Here is a 13,331-nt window from a genome sequence, read left to right on the forward strand (position 1 = left end):
GTATTATATAATGAGATTATAATTTATTTAATAAGATTATAAAATATAAGATATATAAATAGATTATAAATTATGATTAGATGATATACACTTTTTTACAGTTTATAATAATTCTTTGATATGTTTAATAAAGATTTATTTCCTTGTGTATAATCATGTAACTATGGTGCTTTAGATATGCACGTTGGTCCTGTATCAAAAAAAACAACAAAAAAAACTTTTTGCTGTGTGAAAGGTACCGTGAACAAAAAACAATAAAAAAGCAAAAAAAAAACCAACAAATGCCAACATAGTCAGCTATTTGGCTGAGCTGTACCTGTAATTTAATTTTATATTATGGTCAATGTACAATGAGTCCAGGAAAGGGAAAAAATAATCTAAAATGTACTTTTAAAATACACCCTACTTGCTTAGAAATGTACTACTTGTATATCATGTTGGTTTTCATATGCTTTTGAAGTTTAAATTTAATAATTGCACACCATGAATACATATGGACTGTTAAACCACATGATTTTGATTTAAACAAAATAGTTTTTTGAAATATAAGTCGATTCAAACAGGTTTTATTAAAATATTTTTGTTAGTATATTTTCTCTAAGAAATAATCATAGATTATGCCACACTACCTAATTTGTTTTTAAATGCATCTATTTTTTTTTTTCCAAGGGCTATTTTCAAAATCTATATCAAAATGAATTAAATACAAATTAAAAAACATGCTCATCATAGAAAGATGTAAATCAAGGCATTGTATGCATGAATGATTGCATTTTAATGTTGTGTAATGAATTAATAGATAAGAGCAAAAAAATGTGCACTGACATCAGCTGAAAAAAAATAACCATCTTTTCATCTTGATTTTCTGCCTTCTGCAGGGCCAACGCAGACACACTCAGTCAACATCAACTGTAATGCATATAACCGGTCTCGTCGCATTGCCATCGCCCTGCAGCACGAGGAGCGCAGGTGTCAGTACCTCACCAGAGAGCCAAGCTCATGCTGGCTGTGCAGGACGAGGTCACCACCATGACTGAGAGTGAGACATCTCGTTCACTAGAAATGTGCAGTGTTTTGTCCTGCAAATAGAATAGAATTACTGAAGGTGTTACATGATTTTGCCCAAGCTGGTCACCCTTTCATGGATAGCGGAAACGGCACCCCACAGTCCACCGTTTTCGCCAGAATCCTTCCCAAGTGTAAATTAGCAAGAGACTTAAAAGAGGCCTACGACAGGTGAGTAGGTTTTATGTTGAAACGTTATTTTACCCAAGCACTCTTGTCAGCTGGGGTTAGAGGCCTTTGACAACAACACAACAGATTTCCCTCATAGGGGTTGGTTATGGTAAGGAGTAAGGGATAGGTTAGTTAGGGCTATAATTGATCTAAATTGATTCGTTCTGTTAGGGGTTGAGTGATGTTTACAAACACTTTGTCTTAATATTTTCTGGGATTTTGTCAATAACAATAATTAGATGATAATTATTGTTTTTGTGAGCGTGCGTTTTTGTGTAGGTTACCTTGGTTTGTTTAGGCCAGTCGGGACAGCTGACTCCCAAAACATTTTTATATTCTTCATATTCTGTGTGGTTGTCAGCTCACAGCAGCCAACAAAATCTACTTTTTCATTAGTCAATATTAAAATCAATGAATACTGTAGCACCAACTTTTCTCTACAAAAACTATGTTTTGGTCTGTCCAATTTATAATATTAGTAGAGACTGCCACTGTTTATCAGAAGGAAAACCTTTTAAGGACTTAATTATGGACCCAGAAAAACGTATCACAAGCATGTTTAAGAATCCTTTTATAGAATTATGCTTAAACTAGTATTTTTGGCTAAATCGAATTTTATAAAATGTATTGTTTTTATTATATTTTTATTTGATATTATGCTTGCTTGGAATGTGCCATGCAATAGTCGATGAAGCTGATATGGCAATAAATTAATTTCCCAGGTGGCATTTTTTACTTTTTCCTAATTTTATTAGATTGCTCATCTTTTATGTTATATTCTTACAAATAATCATAAGTTATATTTAAATAATGATCGACTATACGGATGTCACCAATCAAATAAAATTATATATTTAAATGTATTTACACTTGCAGGTTGCAATTGCAGAAATAATGCTATGGAGTAATGTTTTGAAAATGAATATTTGAAATATAACATGGTTGTTCAAAAAATTACATAATACTATATAAATATTAATTAAAACACCAGTAGGTGTTAATAATGAGTGAGTCAGTGAGGAATTTTTTAAATATGAACATATTCTGCACTTAAAAGAACAGCTCTTTTAATTTTTGTCGCGATGATATTTGTGTATTGTTTAAGCCTCTGCACAACTGGAGTGGTTCGGCTTCACATTAATAACTGGCTTGAGGTCAGGGTTTTTCTAGAACCTTGCCACACAAAATCCATCGTGCTAGGAGGGAAACACATTCCACCAGAAGCTCTTGAGCGCAGCCTAAAGGCCATCCGGTGAGTCACATGCCCTCATCATGTTGCATTTCATTCAGCAAGTTGCTTCCAGTTATTTTCTGAAAAATAAAATTGGCTCATTTGTTTTTTTTCTAATGTATTTTTGGCAGTGTGATAAGAAGAGCAGTATTTTTTAATTGTTTTTTTATTTCTATTTCATGCAAGAACATGATTTTTTTTTTTAATGATCTTGGTTCTTTATCAAATGCTCTTCAGTTTGATCAAATTGTGTTCTTTGTGCACAGTATGTACACGATTTACTTCACCAAGTAGTACGGTGTTGTAACCTGTATGGTTATATGATATTCTGAACATAGCCTTAGCCTCTCCTGCTTTCCTGCATTATCAAGTGCACTTGCTATTAAGACCAGAGTGTACTTTGAACTGCAAGTAGTGTTGTGATGGTGTGCCCCCTGCAGGCCGTATCACGCACTGCTGCTCCTGGACAATGAGAAGGCTTTACTGGCTCAGCTCCCACTGGACTGCTCTCCTGCTCTAGTCCGGCTCATCAAGACCTGCTCGTGATGAGCCCGGGAAGAACCTGCAGCAGCTGCTCAAGACGCTGAACTGGCTCTCCTACAGGTCAAAGACTAGATGGCACTGTGCACCCTTTATCAGCCTTGTCCCCTCCTTAATGTTTGACACATGGAAATAGTTCACTGGTTTGACAAAACTGAGCTGTAGATGTAGGTTTGGAAAAAATGTAATGCTGTGCTGACACCCACAGGATAAGGGAGTAAAATGAAAAGTTATACTTTAAGTCACAGCATTTGCTTTTGTTTATAGTTAGTCTTCTACTGCCACCTAGTGGACAGGCCAACACAAAAAACTACTGTTGTAATAACATTATGCCATAGAATTTTACTATGTTTTAATCTAAAACAGTGATTCTCAACCTTAATGACTCAGAGGCCCCTTATTGTTCACAATGATATTCAAAGGCTCTTTATTTTTTGTAAATTAAATTTTCAGGGTTTCAGAAGTTTTAACCTTCTTAAGGTTCCCACTCTTTTTATTTTTATTTATTTGTTTGTTTGCTTGTTTATCTTAATGAATGAATTGAATTTACTTTTCATAGTTGAATTTACATGTTATTCATGGTGGATTACAATTAATGATATGGATTTTAAGAACATAGTTTTACCCTTTCTACCTGATAATGTAAATTCATTACAAAAAATGCACATAGAGTTTAGAAATAATATATCATGTGTTTTTTTTTGTTGTTTTTTTTTACAATGTGGGGATCTTGGTTCTCTTAAAGAAAAAGAAATTAATTGTTTAGAGGATGAATATATGAGATAAAAAATAGCTGGATTTTTTGTTGTTGTTGTTTTCCTTTATTTTAAAACCTCATGTGTCTTATTTTGTTTAGCCAGTCCCCTTGGAAGTTTGCTCAGGCCCCCCTAGTGGTTGAAAACCAGTGATCTAAAATGTTACATTGCTTCCCTCAGGTCTTCCAGATAGCTGCACATTTGTATATTGGGGTAAAGCCATCATTATCTATCCTCTCTGTGAGAACAACGTTTATATGCTCTCTCCCCATGCAAACATCTGCATGTAAGTATATTCTTTCAAGAAAAAAACATTATTGGTTTGCATTTTCTGTTGTACACACCGTAAAATCTGTAATTCCTTCAGAAATCTCAGTGCAACAACAGAAGTCATGATTTCATGTCTCCCTCCCCAGCTATTCTCCTTTGGCTGAGCAGTTTGCCCTCCAATTTCCAGGCCATGACCTGCCCTCCATGTTAGCTAAATTCTCACTTCCTGTGTCTCTGTCTGAGTTCAGGAATCCACTAGATGCCCCAGTGCATGAGGTAAGAGTCTAATGTGGCCCTGTTCACTATTTCTAACAAACAGACGATAGGAAGTCATTCATTTCCAATGGTAAGGAGTACAGGAGCATTGTGGAGTTATGTATAGGAGCATGCAGAATTGTCAGATCCAATTTGAGCTTCAGATGAAGTCAAACTTCTGGGGCTAAAACATAAGCGGTCACAGGTGACCAGATGTGATGCATTCTAATCAAAAGTATGAGTAAATAAATAAATACACTGAAACATTATTAAATTTTACCTTTCTGTAAAACACATAATTATTTGAGTTGAATATTCTTAGAAAACCTACATTTTCTGCAGTTCAGACATTATTTTGCTGATTTTGTTTTGATTTGGTTTTGAGTGGTAATATTCATACATTCATTATTTTACCATGTGAATAAACAGTAATGGATGCTTCGCAAACAGATTAGAAGTTCTGTGCATCTGCCACTAGGTGGCGAAATGCAACAATTGTATGTGAATGTTGAAAGATAGTAGAAAGGTGACATTAGAGTAGTATTGGACTTGTTTCAGATGTTAGCAAATATTTGCTGAAAAGTAAGGCATTTCTGCATTTGGATCTGATTTAATCTCTGTAAGGGTCAGGGTTTGTGTAGTCTCGGATTTGTTTCAGACAGACTGAAGGTCTGGAATTTTTATTGCAGCTTCATTGGCCAAAGCCCGCCCATGAGGCCGTTTGACCGACATGTCAAACAACCAATCACCGTTCGTTTCGTTCATCATCACGTTTTCAATGTGTGTTAGTTTCGTTAATATTAACGTCCGGTGTGTAAAACTCTCGGATATATTTTAAAGATTCTGTGCTGCAAACTTTAAATATTTGACATAATTTGAAAATCCAGCATTTAGCTGATCCTGATAAGCACGTTTCAACAAAGTTTTGTTTGTAAACACTACAGCTGTTTTAGTTTTCTTTCGTGAAGGGTCTGAGGCTGAGACTAGGGTTTGTGTGATTAGCATTGTCAGTAAGCCCCTGCTTGTAGATGCTGTTACTACACCATCATGTGTATATATCTGTGCAGGCCCAGCTCATTCAGATGGTGGTCTGGATGCTCCAGCACCGGCTGCTGTTTCAGCTCCATACGTATGTTTGTCTGCTGGTCCCGCCCATTGAGGAGGAGCCTGGTCTGAGGGAGGAGGAGCTACCCCTAGTCACACGCGTTACAGGCCGGAGTCTGAGCACACCCAGCGCCCTGAGTTTTGGCTCTCCCCCAGTATGTAACCCAGCAAGCTCCATCTCCACACATAAACACACACACACACACACATAAGTGAAAACATAATGATCAAATAAAGTCCCAGTAGTTTCTCTCATTTTCCCTCTGCAGCAAGTAGCGATGACATGACCCTCACGAGTCCCAGTATGGATAACTCCAGCGCTGAGCTCCAGACTGGAGGAGACTCTCCTCTTAATAAAAGAATGACAGAAACTCTTCTGTCCAGCCTGACTGAACATGAGCGGCAGGCCATCCTCCGTGTCCCAGCAGCACAGAACCCAGAGGACCTGCGCTTGTTTGCCAGGTGACTGTCTTTTATAGCACATTTTTCCAATCTCAAAGCTAGTTTTGTACAGAACAGTAGGTATGATTACATGCACTAATTTTCACGAACTAGAATTAATTTAGTACTATTCTAGATTCTAAATGTTGTGTTTATGTGAAGCCTATATGTTGCAATCCGAGTCACACATTTGTTTTGTATGTGCTTTACATGTATTCTGAATATATACTTCTGTCACTGCAATAATGTTACTGGAACTACTGAAAAGTAGTTGTCATATTTTCCTTGGTGCCTAAATAAACATAGGCACATTCATAAAATGAAAACACGTATGTAAATATACTCATAATGGCCCTGTGCATGTGCACAAGGTAGCTTTGAATCTGATTAAGAAAATATTCAGATTCAAGCATTTACCTGTTAATTAAAAAAAGTCAGATTCAAGCATTTACATGTTCATTTTTCTTCAAACTTAAGTAAAAATATAATTCAGGCTAAAGCTCAATCAGAGCGATTGAGGTGTTTAGAGTAAGGCTTTTCAGTCAGGTTGAGCTGTCAATCCAGTTATAACCGATTATTTTGGTGCATGTAAACTGGTGTCTTCTCGTCTTTCTTCAGGCTGCTGCATTATTTCAGAGGCCATCATCACCTGGAAGAGATCATGTACAATGAGAACATGCGTCGCTCGCAGTTGAAAACTTTATTCGATAAGTTTAGTATTGTTTTTGTGTTGGTGATAAACGAGGACGAGGTCATCTTTATGTTTCTGTTCTAATCTAGACTAGACTGATCATTATGATTGAGTTTGATTGTGATTATTTACTTATCATCAGTGGCTTAAATAACATAATTCAGGAGTGAAATGCATTCATACCTGCTCAGTTTCCTAAGTGGCTTATGAAGTGAGCCTTGCATAATCTACTGTATATAGCTGCATTGACCAAAGATTTTTATGTTGTCATGATTATACCACATATGTGGTTTATTTTAATAAACGATTCAGGGGTTGTGATGTATTATTCATCCTTGGGCAGGCATAAAATGGGTATTCTACCAAGCATCACCTATTTGGATATCGCTCCCTGATGTCATATGTGACCCTGGAACTGGACTTAAGTCGCTGGGGTATATTTGTAGCAATAACCAAAAAAAAAAAAAAAACATTGTATGGGTCAAAATTATTGATTTTTATTTTTTGGTAAAAATCATTAGGATATTAAGTACAGATCATGTTCCATGAAGATATTTTGTAAATCTCCTACCGTAAATATATCAAAACTTAATTTATGATTAGTAATATGCATTACTAAGAATTCATTTGGACAACTTTAGTTGTTTTTTTGTTATTATTTTGATTTTTTTTAGTAATGAGATTCCAGATTTTCAAATAGTTTTATCTCGGCCAAATATTGTCTGATCCAAAAAAAACATACATCAATGGAAATCTTATTTATTCAGCTTTCAGATGATGATGAATTCCAGACCATAAGACTGTGTGCCCTCAAGACTAATTGTGGAGAAACTGAGAACAGGAAGAGAAAGAGAAGACGGAGTTGTAATTGCCTTGAAGTGCAAATGGTTTTCCAAGCATTTGTAAAAATCAGTGAGCACCAAGAAAAACAAGACTATATAATAAAGAAACATGCTGTTACAAAAACAGACATGTTCAGAACTTAAAGGGTTAGTTCACTCAAACATTACATTTCTCATTATTTACTCACTCTTATGTCGTTACACCCCGTATGACTTTCTTCCTGAAATTTTGCTGCTCTTTTTGTTCTTGGTACAGTGAAAATGATTAGTCACCAGGGGCTTTCAAGCTCCAAAACTGACAAAACGAGCACTGTAACAGATTTGTGTGTTATATTCTTCTCAACTGATATAGCTTTGTGAGGAAAGATGATTATTGGTGAATAACAAACTTTAAAACTTCAGCTTTTTGCTGTCATATGGCTGTAAAGGGGTCATATGATGCGATTTCAAAATTTTGCTTTCAGAGGTCTTTTTGTCATTTTTTTTAACCTTGACGGTCCTTGGTCACCATTCACTAATTATGCAGATAAGAGCAGCTTGGACATTCTGCTGAACATCTCCTTTGTTGTTCTACAGAATAACAAAGAACAGTTTTGGAACGACATAATGAGTAAATGATTCCCTTTTTTTTTTTTTTTTAGCAAACTATCCTTTTAAAGAGTGATTTTCATCACTAAAGAACATTTCATGATCAGACTGTCCTTTCCATCTCAATGTTATGAAGATCAGTGGAGGAATGCATCTGACGCTCTGCATCTCTGTTCAGCACGCTCACACACGGGTGTCCTCTCAAGTAGAAGCGAAGCGGTTTAGTTGCCCATTCGCCATGAGACTCAACTCCGATCCGGGCCACTGACTCCACCCCTTCAGCACTAACAGTCTCTCATTCTGGGTCCCTCTCCAGCCACACCTCTGTGTCAGTGGTCAGATGCCTGCGGTCAAAGCTGCGCTGGATATCTAGAGTTTGGCACAATTTGGACGGGTCATTGCAGAGCTCTTTTTCCTTAAGGATTTTGGCTCCCACCTTGTGTTTGGCTGCTCGCAGGCCCCTCATGATGTCCTGACCGCTCAGAGGTTCCAGCGAGCGCAAGAGCACCGCCGCCCCTTCCCCTGCACACACATATAGTAGAGTAGTTAGCAAGGCTCCACTGCCGTCTCCTTCCTGTTGGCTTGTGTTCTGTGTGCATATGCTCCTAAATCTTCTCTATGTGCGATAATGAGAAACAGTTGGAGAAAAGCAAAGCAGCAGCAAAACAAAACACTTGTTTCTTGCATAACTAGCAGTGAGGGATCTGTGGTTACAGCCTTACGCCTCCATCTCCTGTGAAGCGCTATTCCTGTGTGCATGTGGTCAGTTACAGCGATTTTTGGAACCTCACCTTGGCTGGAGACGTTCATGCAGAGGTAGATGCCGTAGATGTGATAGATGTAGATGGTCCCAGGCTTCCTGAACATGGTGGTGTTTCTCTCCATGTGTTTTCCCCCTGCTGAGTGGGACGCCTTGTCCTCTCCACCCAAATATGCTTCGGTTTCCACAACCCTTCCTCTGAGCTCAGTGCCATGAGTTAGCTTCCTCACCAACACCTAAAACACAGAAACCAGATGTCACATTCATTCCAGCATAACTCCCCACACCCTGAGTCTGTACAGGCATCTTACATCCAGCAGGTGGTGCAAAAAGTGTCAAATTACATTGACTGAGAAACATTAGACTACAAATGTTAGTAGTAAGTGGATCTTGTTATTGATATCTCAAATATAGAATTTGTTTGATTGTAAAAAAACATTAGTGTTATAAAATATTATTGCGATTTAAAATAACTTTTCTATTGAAACATAATTTAAAATGTTTAAAATGTATTCCTGTGATGGTAAAGCTGAATTTTCCAGCATCATGTAAGTCTTCAGTGTCACATGATCTTTCAGAAATCATCATGATTTGCTGCTCAAGAAATATTTCTTATTTTTATCAGTGTAAAAAAAAAACTGCTCAATATTTTTGTTAAACACCTGTTTTTTTTTTCAGGATTCTTTGAATGGCATAATTTTGCAGTCTTTTGTTATTATTTCTTAGCAAAAAATATTTTCACAAAAATATTTGAAAACTTCCACTGAAACAAATTCATGTGGTCCAACCAACTTGCAGAAACATGGAGAAGATGAAGACAAAATTCATGAAAAGAGAAAATTATATCATATGACTGTGGCACGGATGATACAGAAGAGCATACGGCAGCATACGGTGATATGGAGAGACACAGAGGAGACTGTTGATAAAGGAATTGTTTAATAAAGTCATTATTTTTGTTTTCTTCGCTTACAAAAAGTATTCCCGTTCATTCATATAACCCAGATTGCATGTCTGATGGCAGATGGAATATTCTGACAATGACTCTTCATACCTTTTATGAACCTTGACACTGTTATTTACTTGGCAGTCTATGGGACAGTCACAGGCCTCCAGATTTTCATCCAAAATATCTTAAATTGTGTTCCGAAGACGAATGGAGCTTTTAAGGGTTTGGAACGACATGGGGGTAAGTGATTAATGACAAAATTTTCATTTTGGGATGGAGTATCCCTTTATGGTAAAGTGTCCATTTCTAAGACACGTGTTTTAAACTAGATGACCAACCGCTCTAGAAATCACTAACACAATGTGCTAAAATACTTCAGAACATACGAGCATCCTTGCAACAGCTTTAGCACAGGCAAGCACCACTAACATTTATTTCATACAATGTAAAAATCTAGATTACCACCCAACATTATAACACTCTTATTTTACTTATGGCTTAAATGAACAAAACAAAACTGTCGTATTGTATATCTATAAAGTAATTACTGGTGTCCCATTAAAAGAGCAGAATGCAAATGGGTACCATCCAGTCTCTAAAGTCTGAGTTTATTCAAAGTGGGTTCATCTGGTCCACATATACTTTTAAACAGTTGCTTAATCATATAAACTCACTGAGTGCGTTTGGATGGTTGTTTTTCCTATTGAAGGGTTGTGAGTTCAAGTCCCGGGCCGGCAGGAATTGTGGGTGGGGGGAGTGCATGTACATTTCTCTCTCCACCTTCAATACCATGACTTAGGTGCCCTTGAGCAAGGCATCGAACCTCCAACTGCTCCCCGGGCGCCGCAGCATAATAAAATGGCTGCCCACTGCTCCGGGTGTGTGTTCACAGTGTGTGTGTGTGTTCACCACTGCTGCTGTGTGTGTGCACTTCGGATGGGTTAAATGCAGAGCACGAATTCTGAGTATGGGTCACCATACTTGGCTGAATGTCACGTCGCTTAAAAGGCGCTAAAAGGTGCTACAGCCAGTCGTGCAGGGAGATTGAGAAAATACAAGGCCGCTGTGAACCATGTTTGTGTAATGAGCTCAACAGAGTGTGAAAGCCACAAGTGTCACCTTCTCCATGCTGGCTGCCGGCTGTCACGCTGGACGAGTGCTTGGTCACACCAAACAACCTATTATGGGTCAGACCGGATGCCCTCCAAACATGATAATGGCTTTTCATGCTTCTCATTACTCCCTTGCCATTTACACATTGGCAAACTGAAAACAAACAAGGGCATATTTTGTGCTTGTTAACTGAACCTGAAATGGAAACTCTGCACTGTCATGCAGCAAATGTGTCTAATTTTCTGGTATTTCAGCAGCCTTCTTTCCATTTTAAACCTCATTAAAATGCTAATTAGGCCTCTCTGTGTCCACCCGAGTCTGTTATGTGACCTGGATCCAAAGGCTTCCTGCGTTTAACTCCACCATTCAAAACAGTTCCGTGGGGTTAAGCTGTATTTCACGTGTTCACACTACTGAATGAATGTTGTAGCATGGGCTGATAATGCTGTCTACATTCAAAATAGAGAGCCAAAGTGATTCACAACTTTATATCTAAAAAAACAGCACATTTTATAAGCATTACTACACTATCATCAACAAATTTGTGGCATTAAAGAAACATTTTGTTTCCATCAAGTCAGCATTGGGCTTCTGAACACTGACTTTCTTGCCAAGTAGTGAGTATGTGCTTGGAGTGTTACTCATTTCTGGGTGTCACTTCATGATTTCAACACAATTCTTGTGAATATGAATTTTTCTGTTTCAGCAGACTTCCTTCGTAGAAAACAATGCAGTTTTGATCCATTTGACAGTACATTAACTAATAATATGTTAAACAATTAATGCAGGAATTATTGACAGGAAAGGTGCAATTTATGTCCCAACTGAATTCCCTTGATCTACTGCTGAAAATTACAACAAAAAATTATTAACACACAAATACTCATTGTTAAGGCTTTAATTGTGTTTTCACTAGCTAGGACCACAAACAAGCTATGAAACAGTTAGTTGAACAGAGTGTTGGGGAAGAGTTAAAAAGAACGACAAAGGGGTAGAAGGAATGGATGATGGTCAGTTGATCAGGGCATCTAGAATTGATGGCTCAGGGTGGGGGTACCATCTATATCATATATTTAGTCCAGACAATTAGGACCCCCCGATACAACCTGAAAGAAAGAGAATGTTGGATAAGGTGGCTGAATGGATGAGAAAGGGAGGGAAGGGTGGGTTCGAGAGAAAGAAGCAAACAGTATGGTATGAGGTGGGCCGATATATGGAGGTTTCGGGAAGTCAGTGATCGTTTGGGGCGTAGCCCTGCTCCTGAACATCTGTTAACCAGTTAACTTCATTAGTGTGAAATTCAAATGACATTTTAAAATAAAGAATTTTATTGTATGCATATTTGTGCTTCTGTATAAATGATTGCAAAACTGTTTACAAGAATACTGACTATGGTTATATATATAATATAGGGTAATATGAGGGTAAAAATTTAAGTATATGCCACTTGAGGAAAAGAAATAGTTGGGCACTAATCTGAATATTAGGAGTAATGAGTTGGTTTGAGTATTATTTATATTATTGTTTTTTAAAGGGATCGTTCAACATTCTAGCATTATTTATTCACCCTCAAGTTGTTCCAAGGCTGGGAGTTTTTTTTTTTTTTTTTTTTTACCAGTATTTTTTACTCTAACAAAAACAGTTGATGGTAGCCATTGAGTTACATAGTATTTTCCATACCGTTGGAAGTCAATGGCTACCGAAAACTGTTTGATTTTTGTGAATTTTCTGAATTAATTTTTAATTTTCATATAACTCATTTATTTTTATTTCAGTTTTATTTATTATTTATTCAGCTTTAGTCATTTAGGTACTTTAAAACTTCAACTAATATATATATTTTTTTAATGTTAGTTGTGGATAACAGTAACAATGTCTGACACTTTGGGAATATCTGATTTCTGAATTCAGCAGTAACCCTTTCATATGAAATGATTTGCTGAAATCACCGTCATGTTACCTTGCCTAGAAAGGCCTTTGCCAGATCAGTTGAACTGATAGAAGAAGCTGTAACTCAGTCTGATGGACTCTCTCGATGAGAAATAAGGGCTGAGATGATGATCCACAGAGCTCGTGGCAGACTGACACTGGATGAGTGTCTTGAGAGGTTCACTGTCAGTCTGGTCGCTGGCAGATTCTGACTGAGGTAACAATCATTTCTTTCTTTTCCGTGTTGTCATTATTAATATTACAGAATATTATGCTATATATTTTGCCAAACCATAACCGGTTTGTTATGGACTCTCTATCTGTTTCTGCAAATCATTTACAGTGCAAGATGTTTTAAATCCAAAGTAAAATCATGTTTAGTCTAAAAAGCACGTAATAAGATCACGGCCATTTGATCATAGGCTAAATGTTGCTTTTTTATAGATCGATATTTTGCAAAATGCTTAAACAAAATTTTTTATTATTGCAGATTTTTTGAATGTGTAACTGCGGTGATGAATTGTAAATTGTGTACTGTTTGTCTTTATATTGACTATACAGAGTTGCAGCAGGTACTTCTTCATTTAGCTTCAGTTTCAGTAGCCCAGGTTTGTTTATCTTTGGCAA

At 37.1% G+C, this 13,331-nt stretch overlaps 2 pseudogenes; one reads left to right on the forward strand and one right to left on the reverse strand.

Moving 5' to 3' along the window:
• Nucleotides 1–999: 999 nt before the first annotated feature.
• On the forward strand, nt 1,000–6,607 carry LOC122138713 (annotated as a pseudogene).
• Nucleotides 6,608–8,056: 1,449 nt separating this feature from the next.
• LOC122138716 lies at nt 8,057–12,955 on the reverse strand (annotated as a pseudogene).
• Between the last annotated feature and the right edge of the window lie 376 nt (nt 12,956–13,331).

Source organism: Cyprinus carpio, chromosome A3 (assembly GCF_018340385.1).
Source record: "Cyprinus carpio isolate SPL01 chromosome A3, ASM1834038v1, whole genome shotgun sequence".
Classification (NCBI taxonomy): Eukaryota; Metazoa; Chordata; class Actinopteri; order Cypriniformes; family Cyprinidae; genus Cyprinus; species Cyprinus carpio.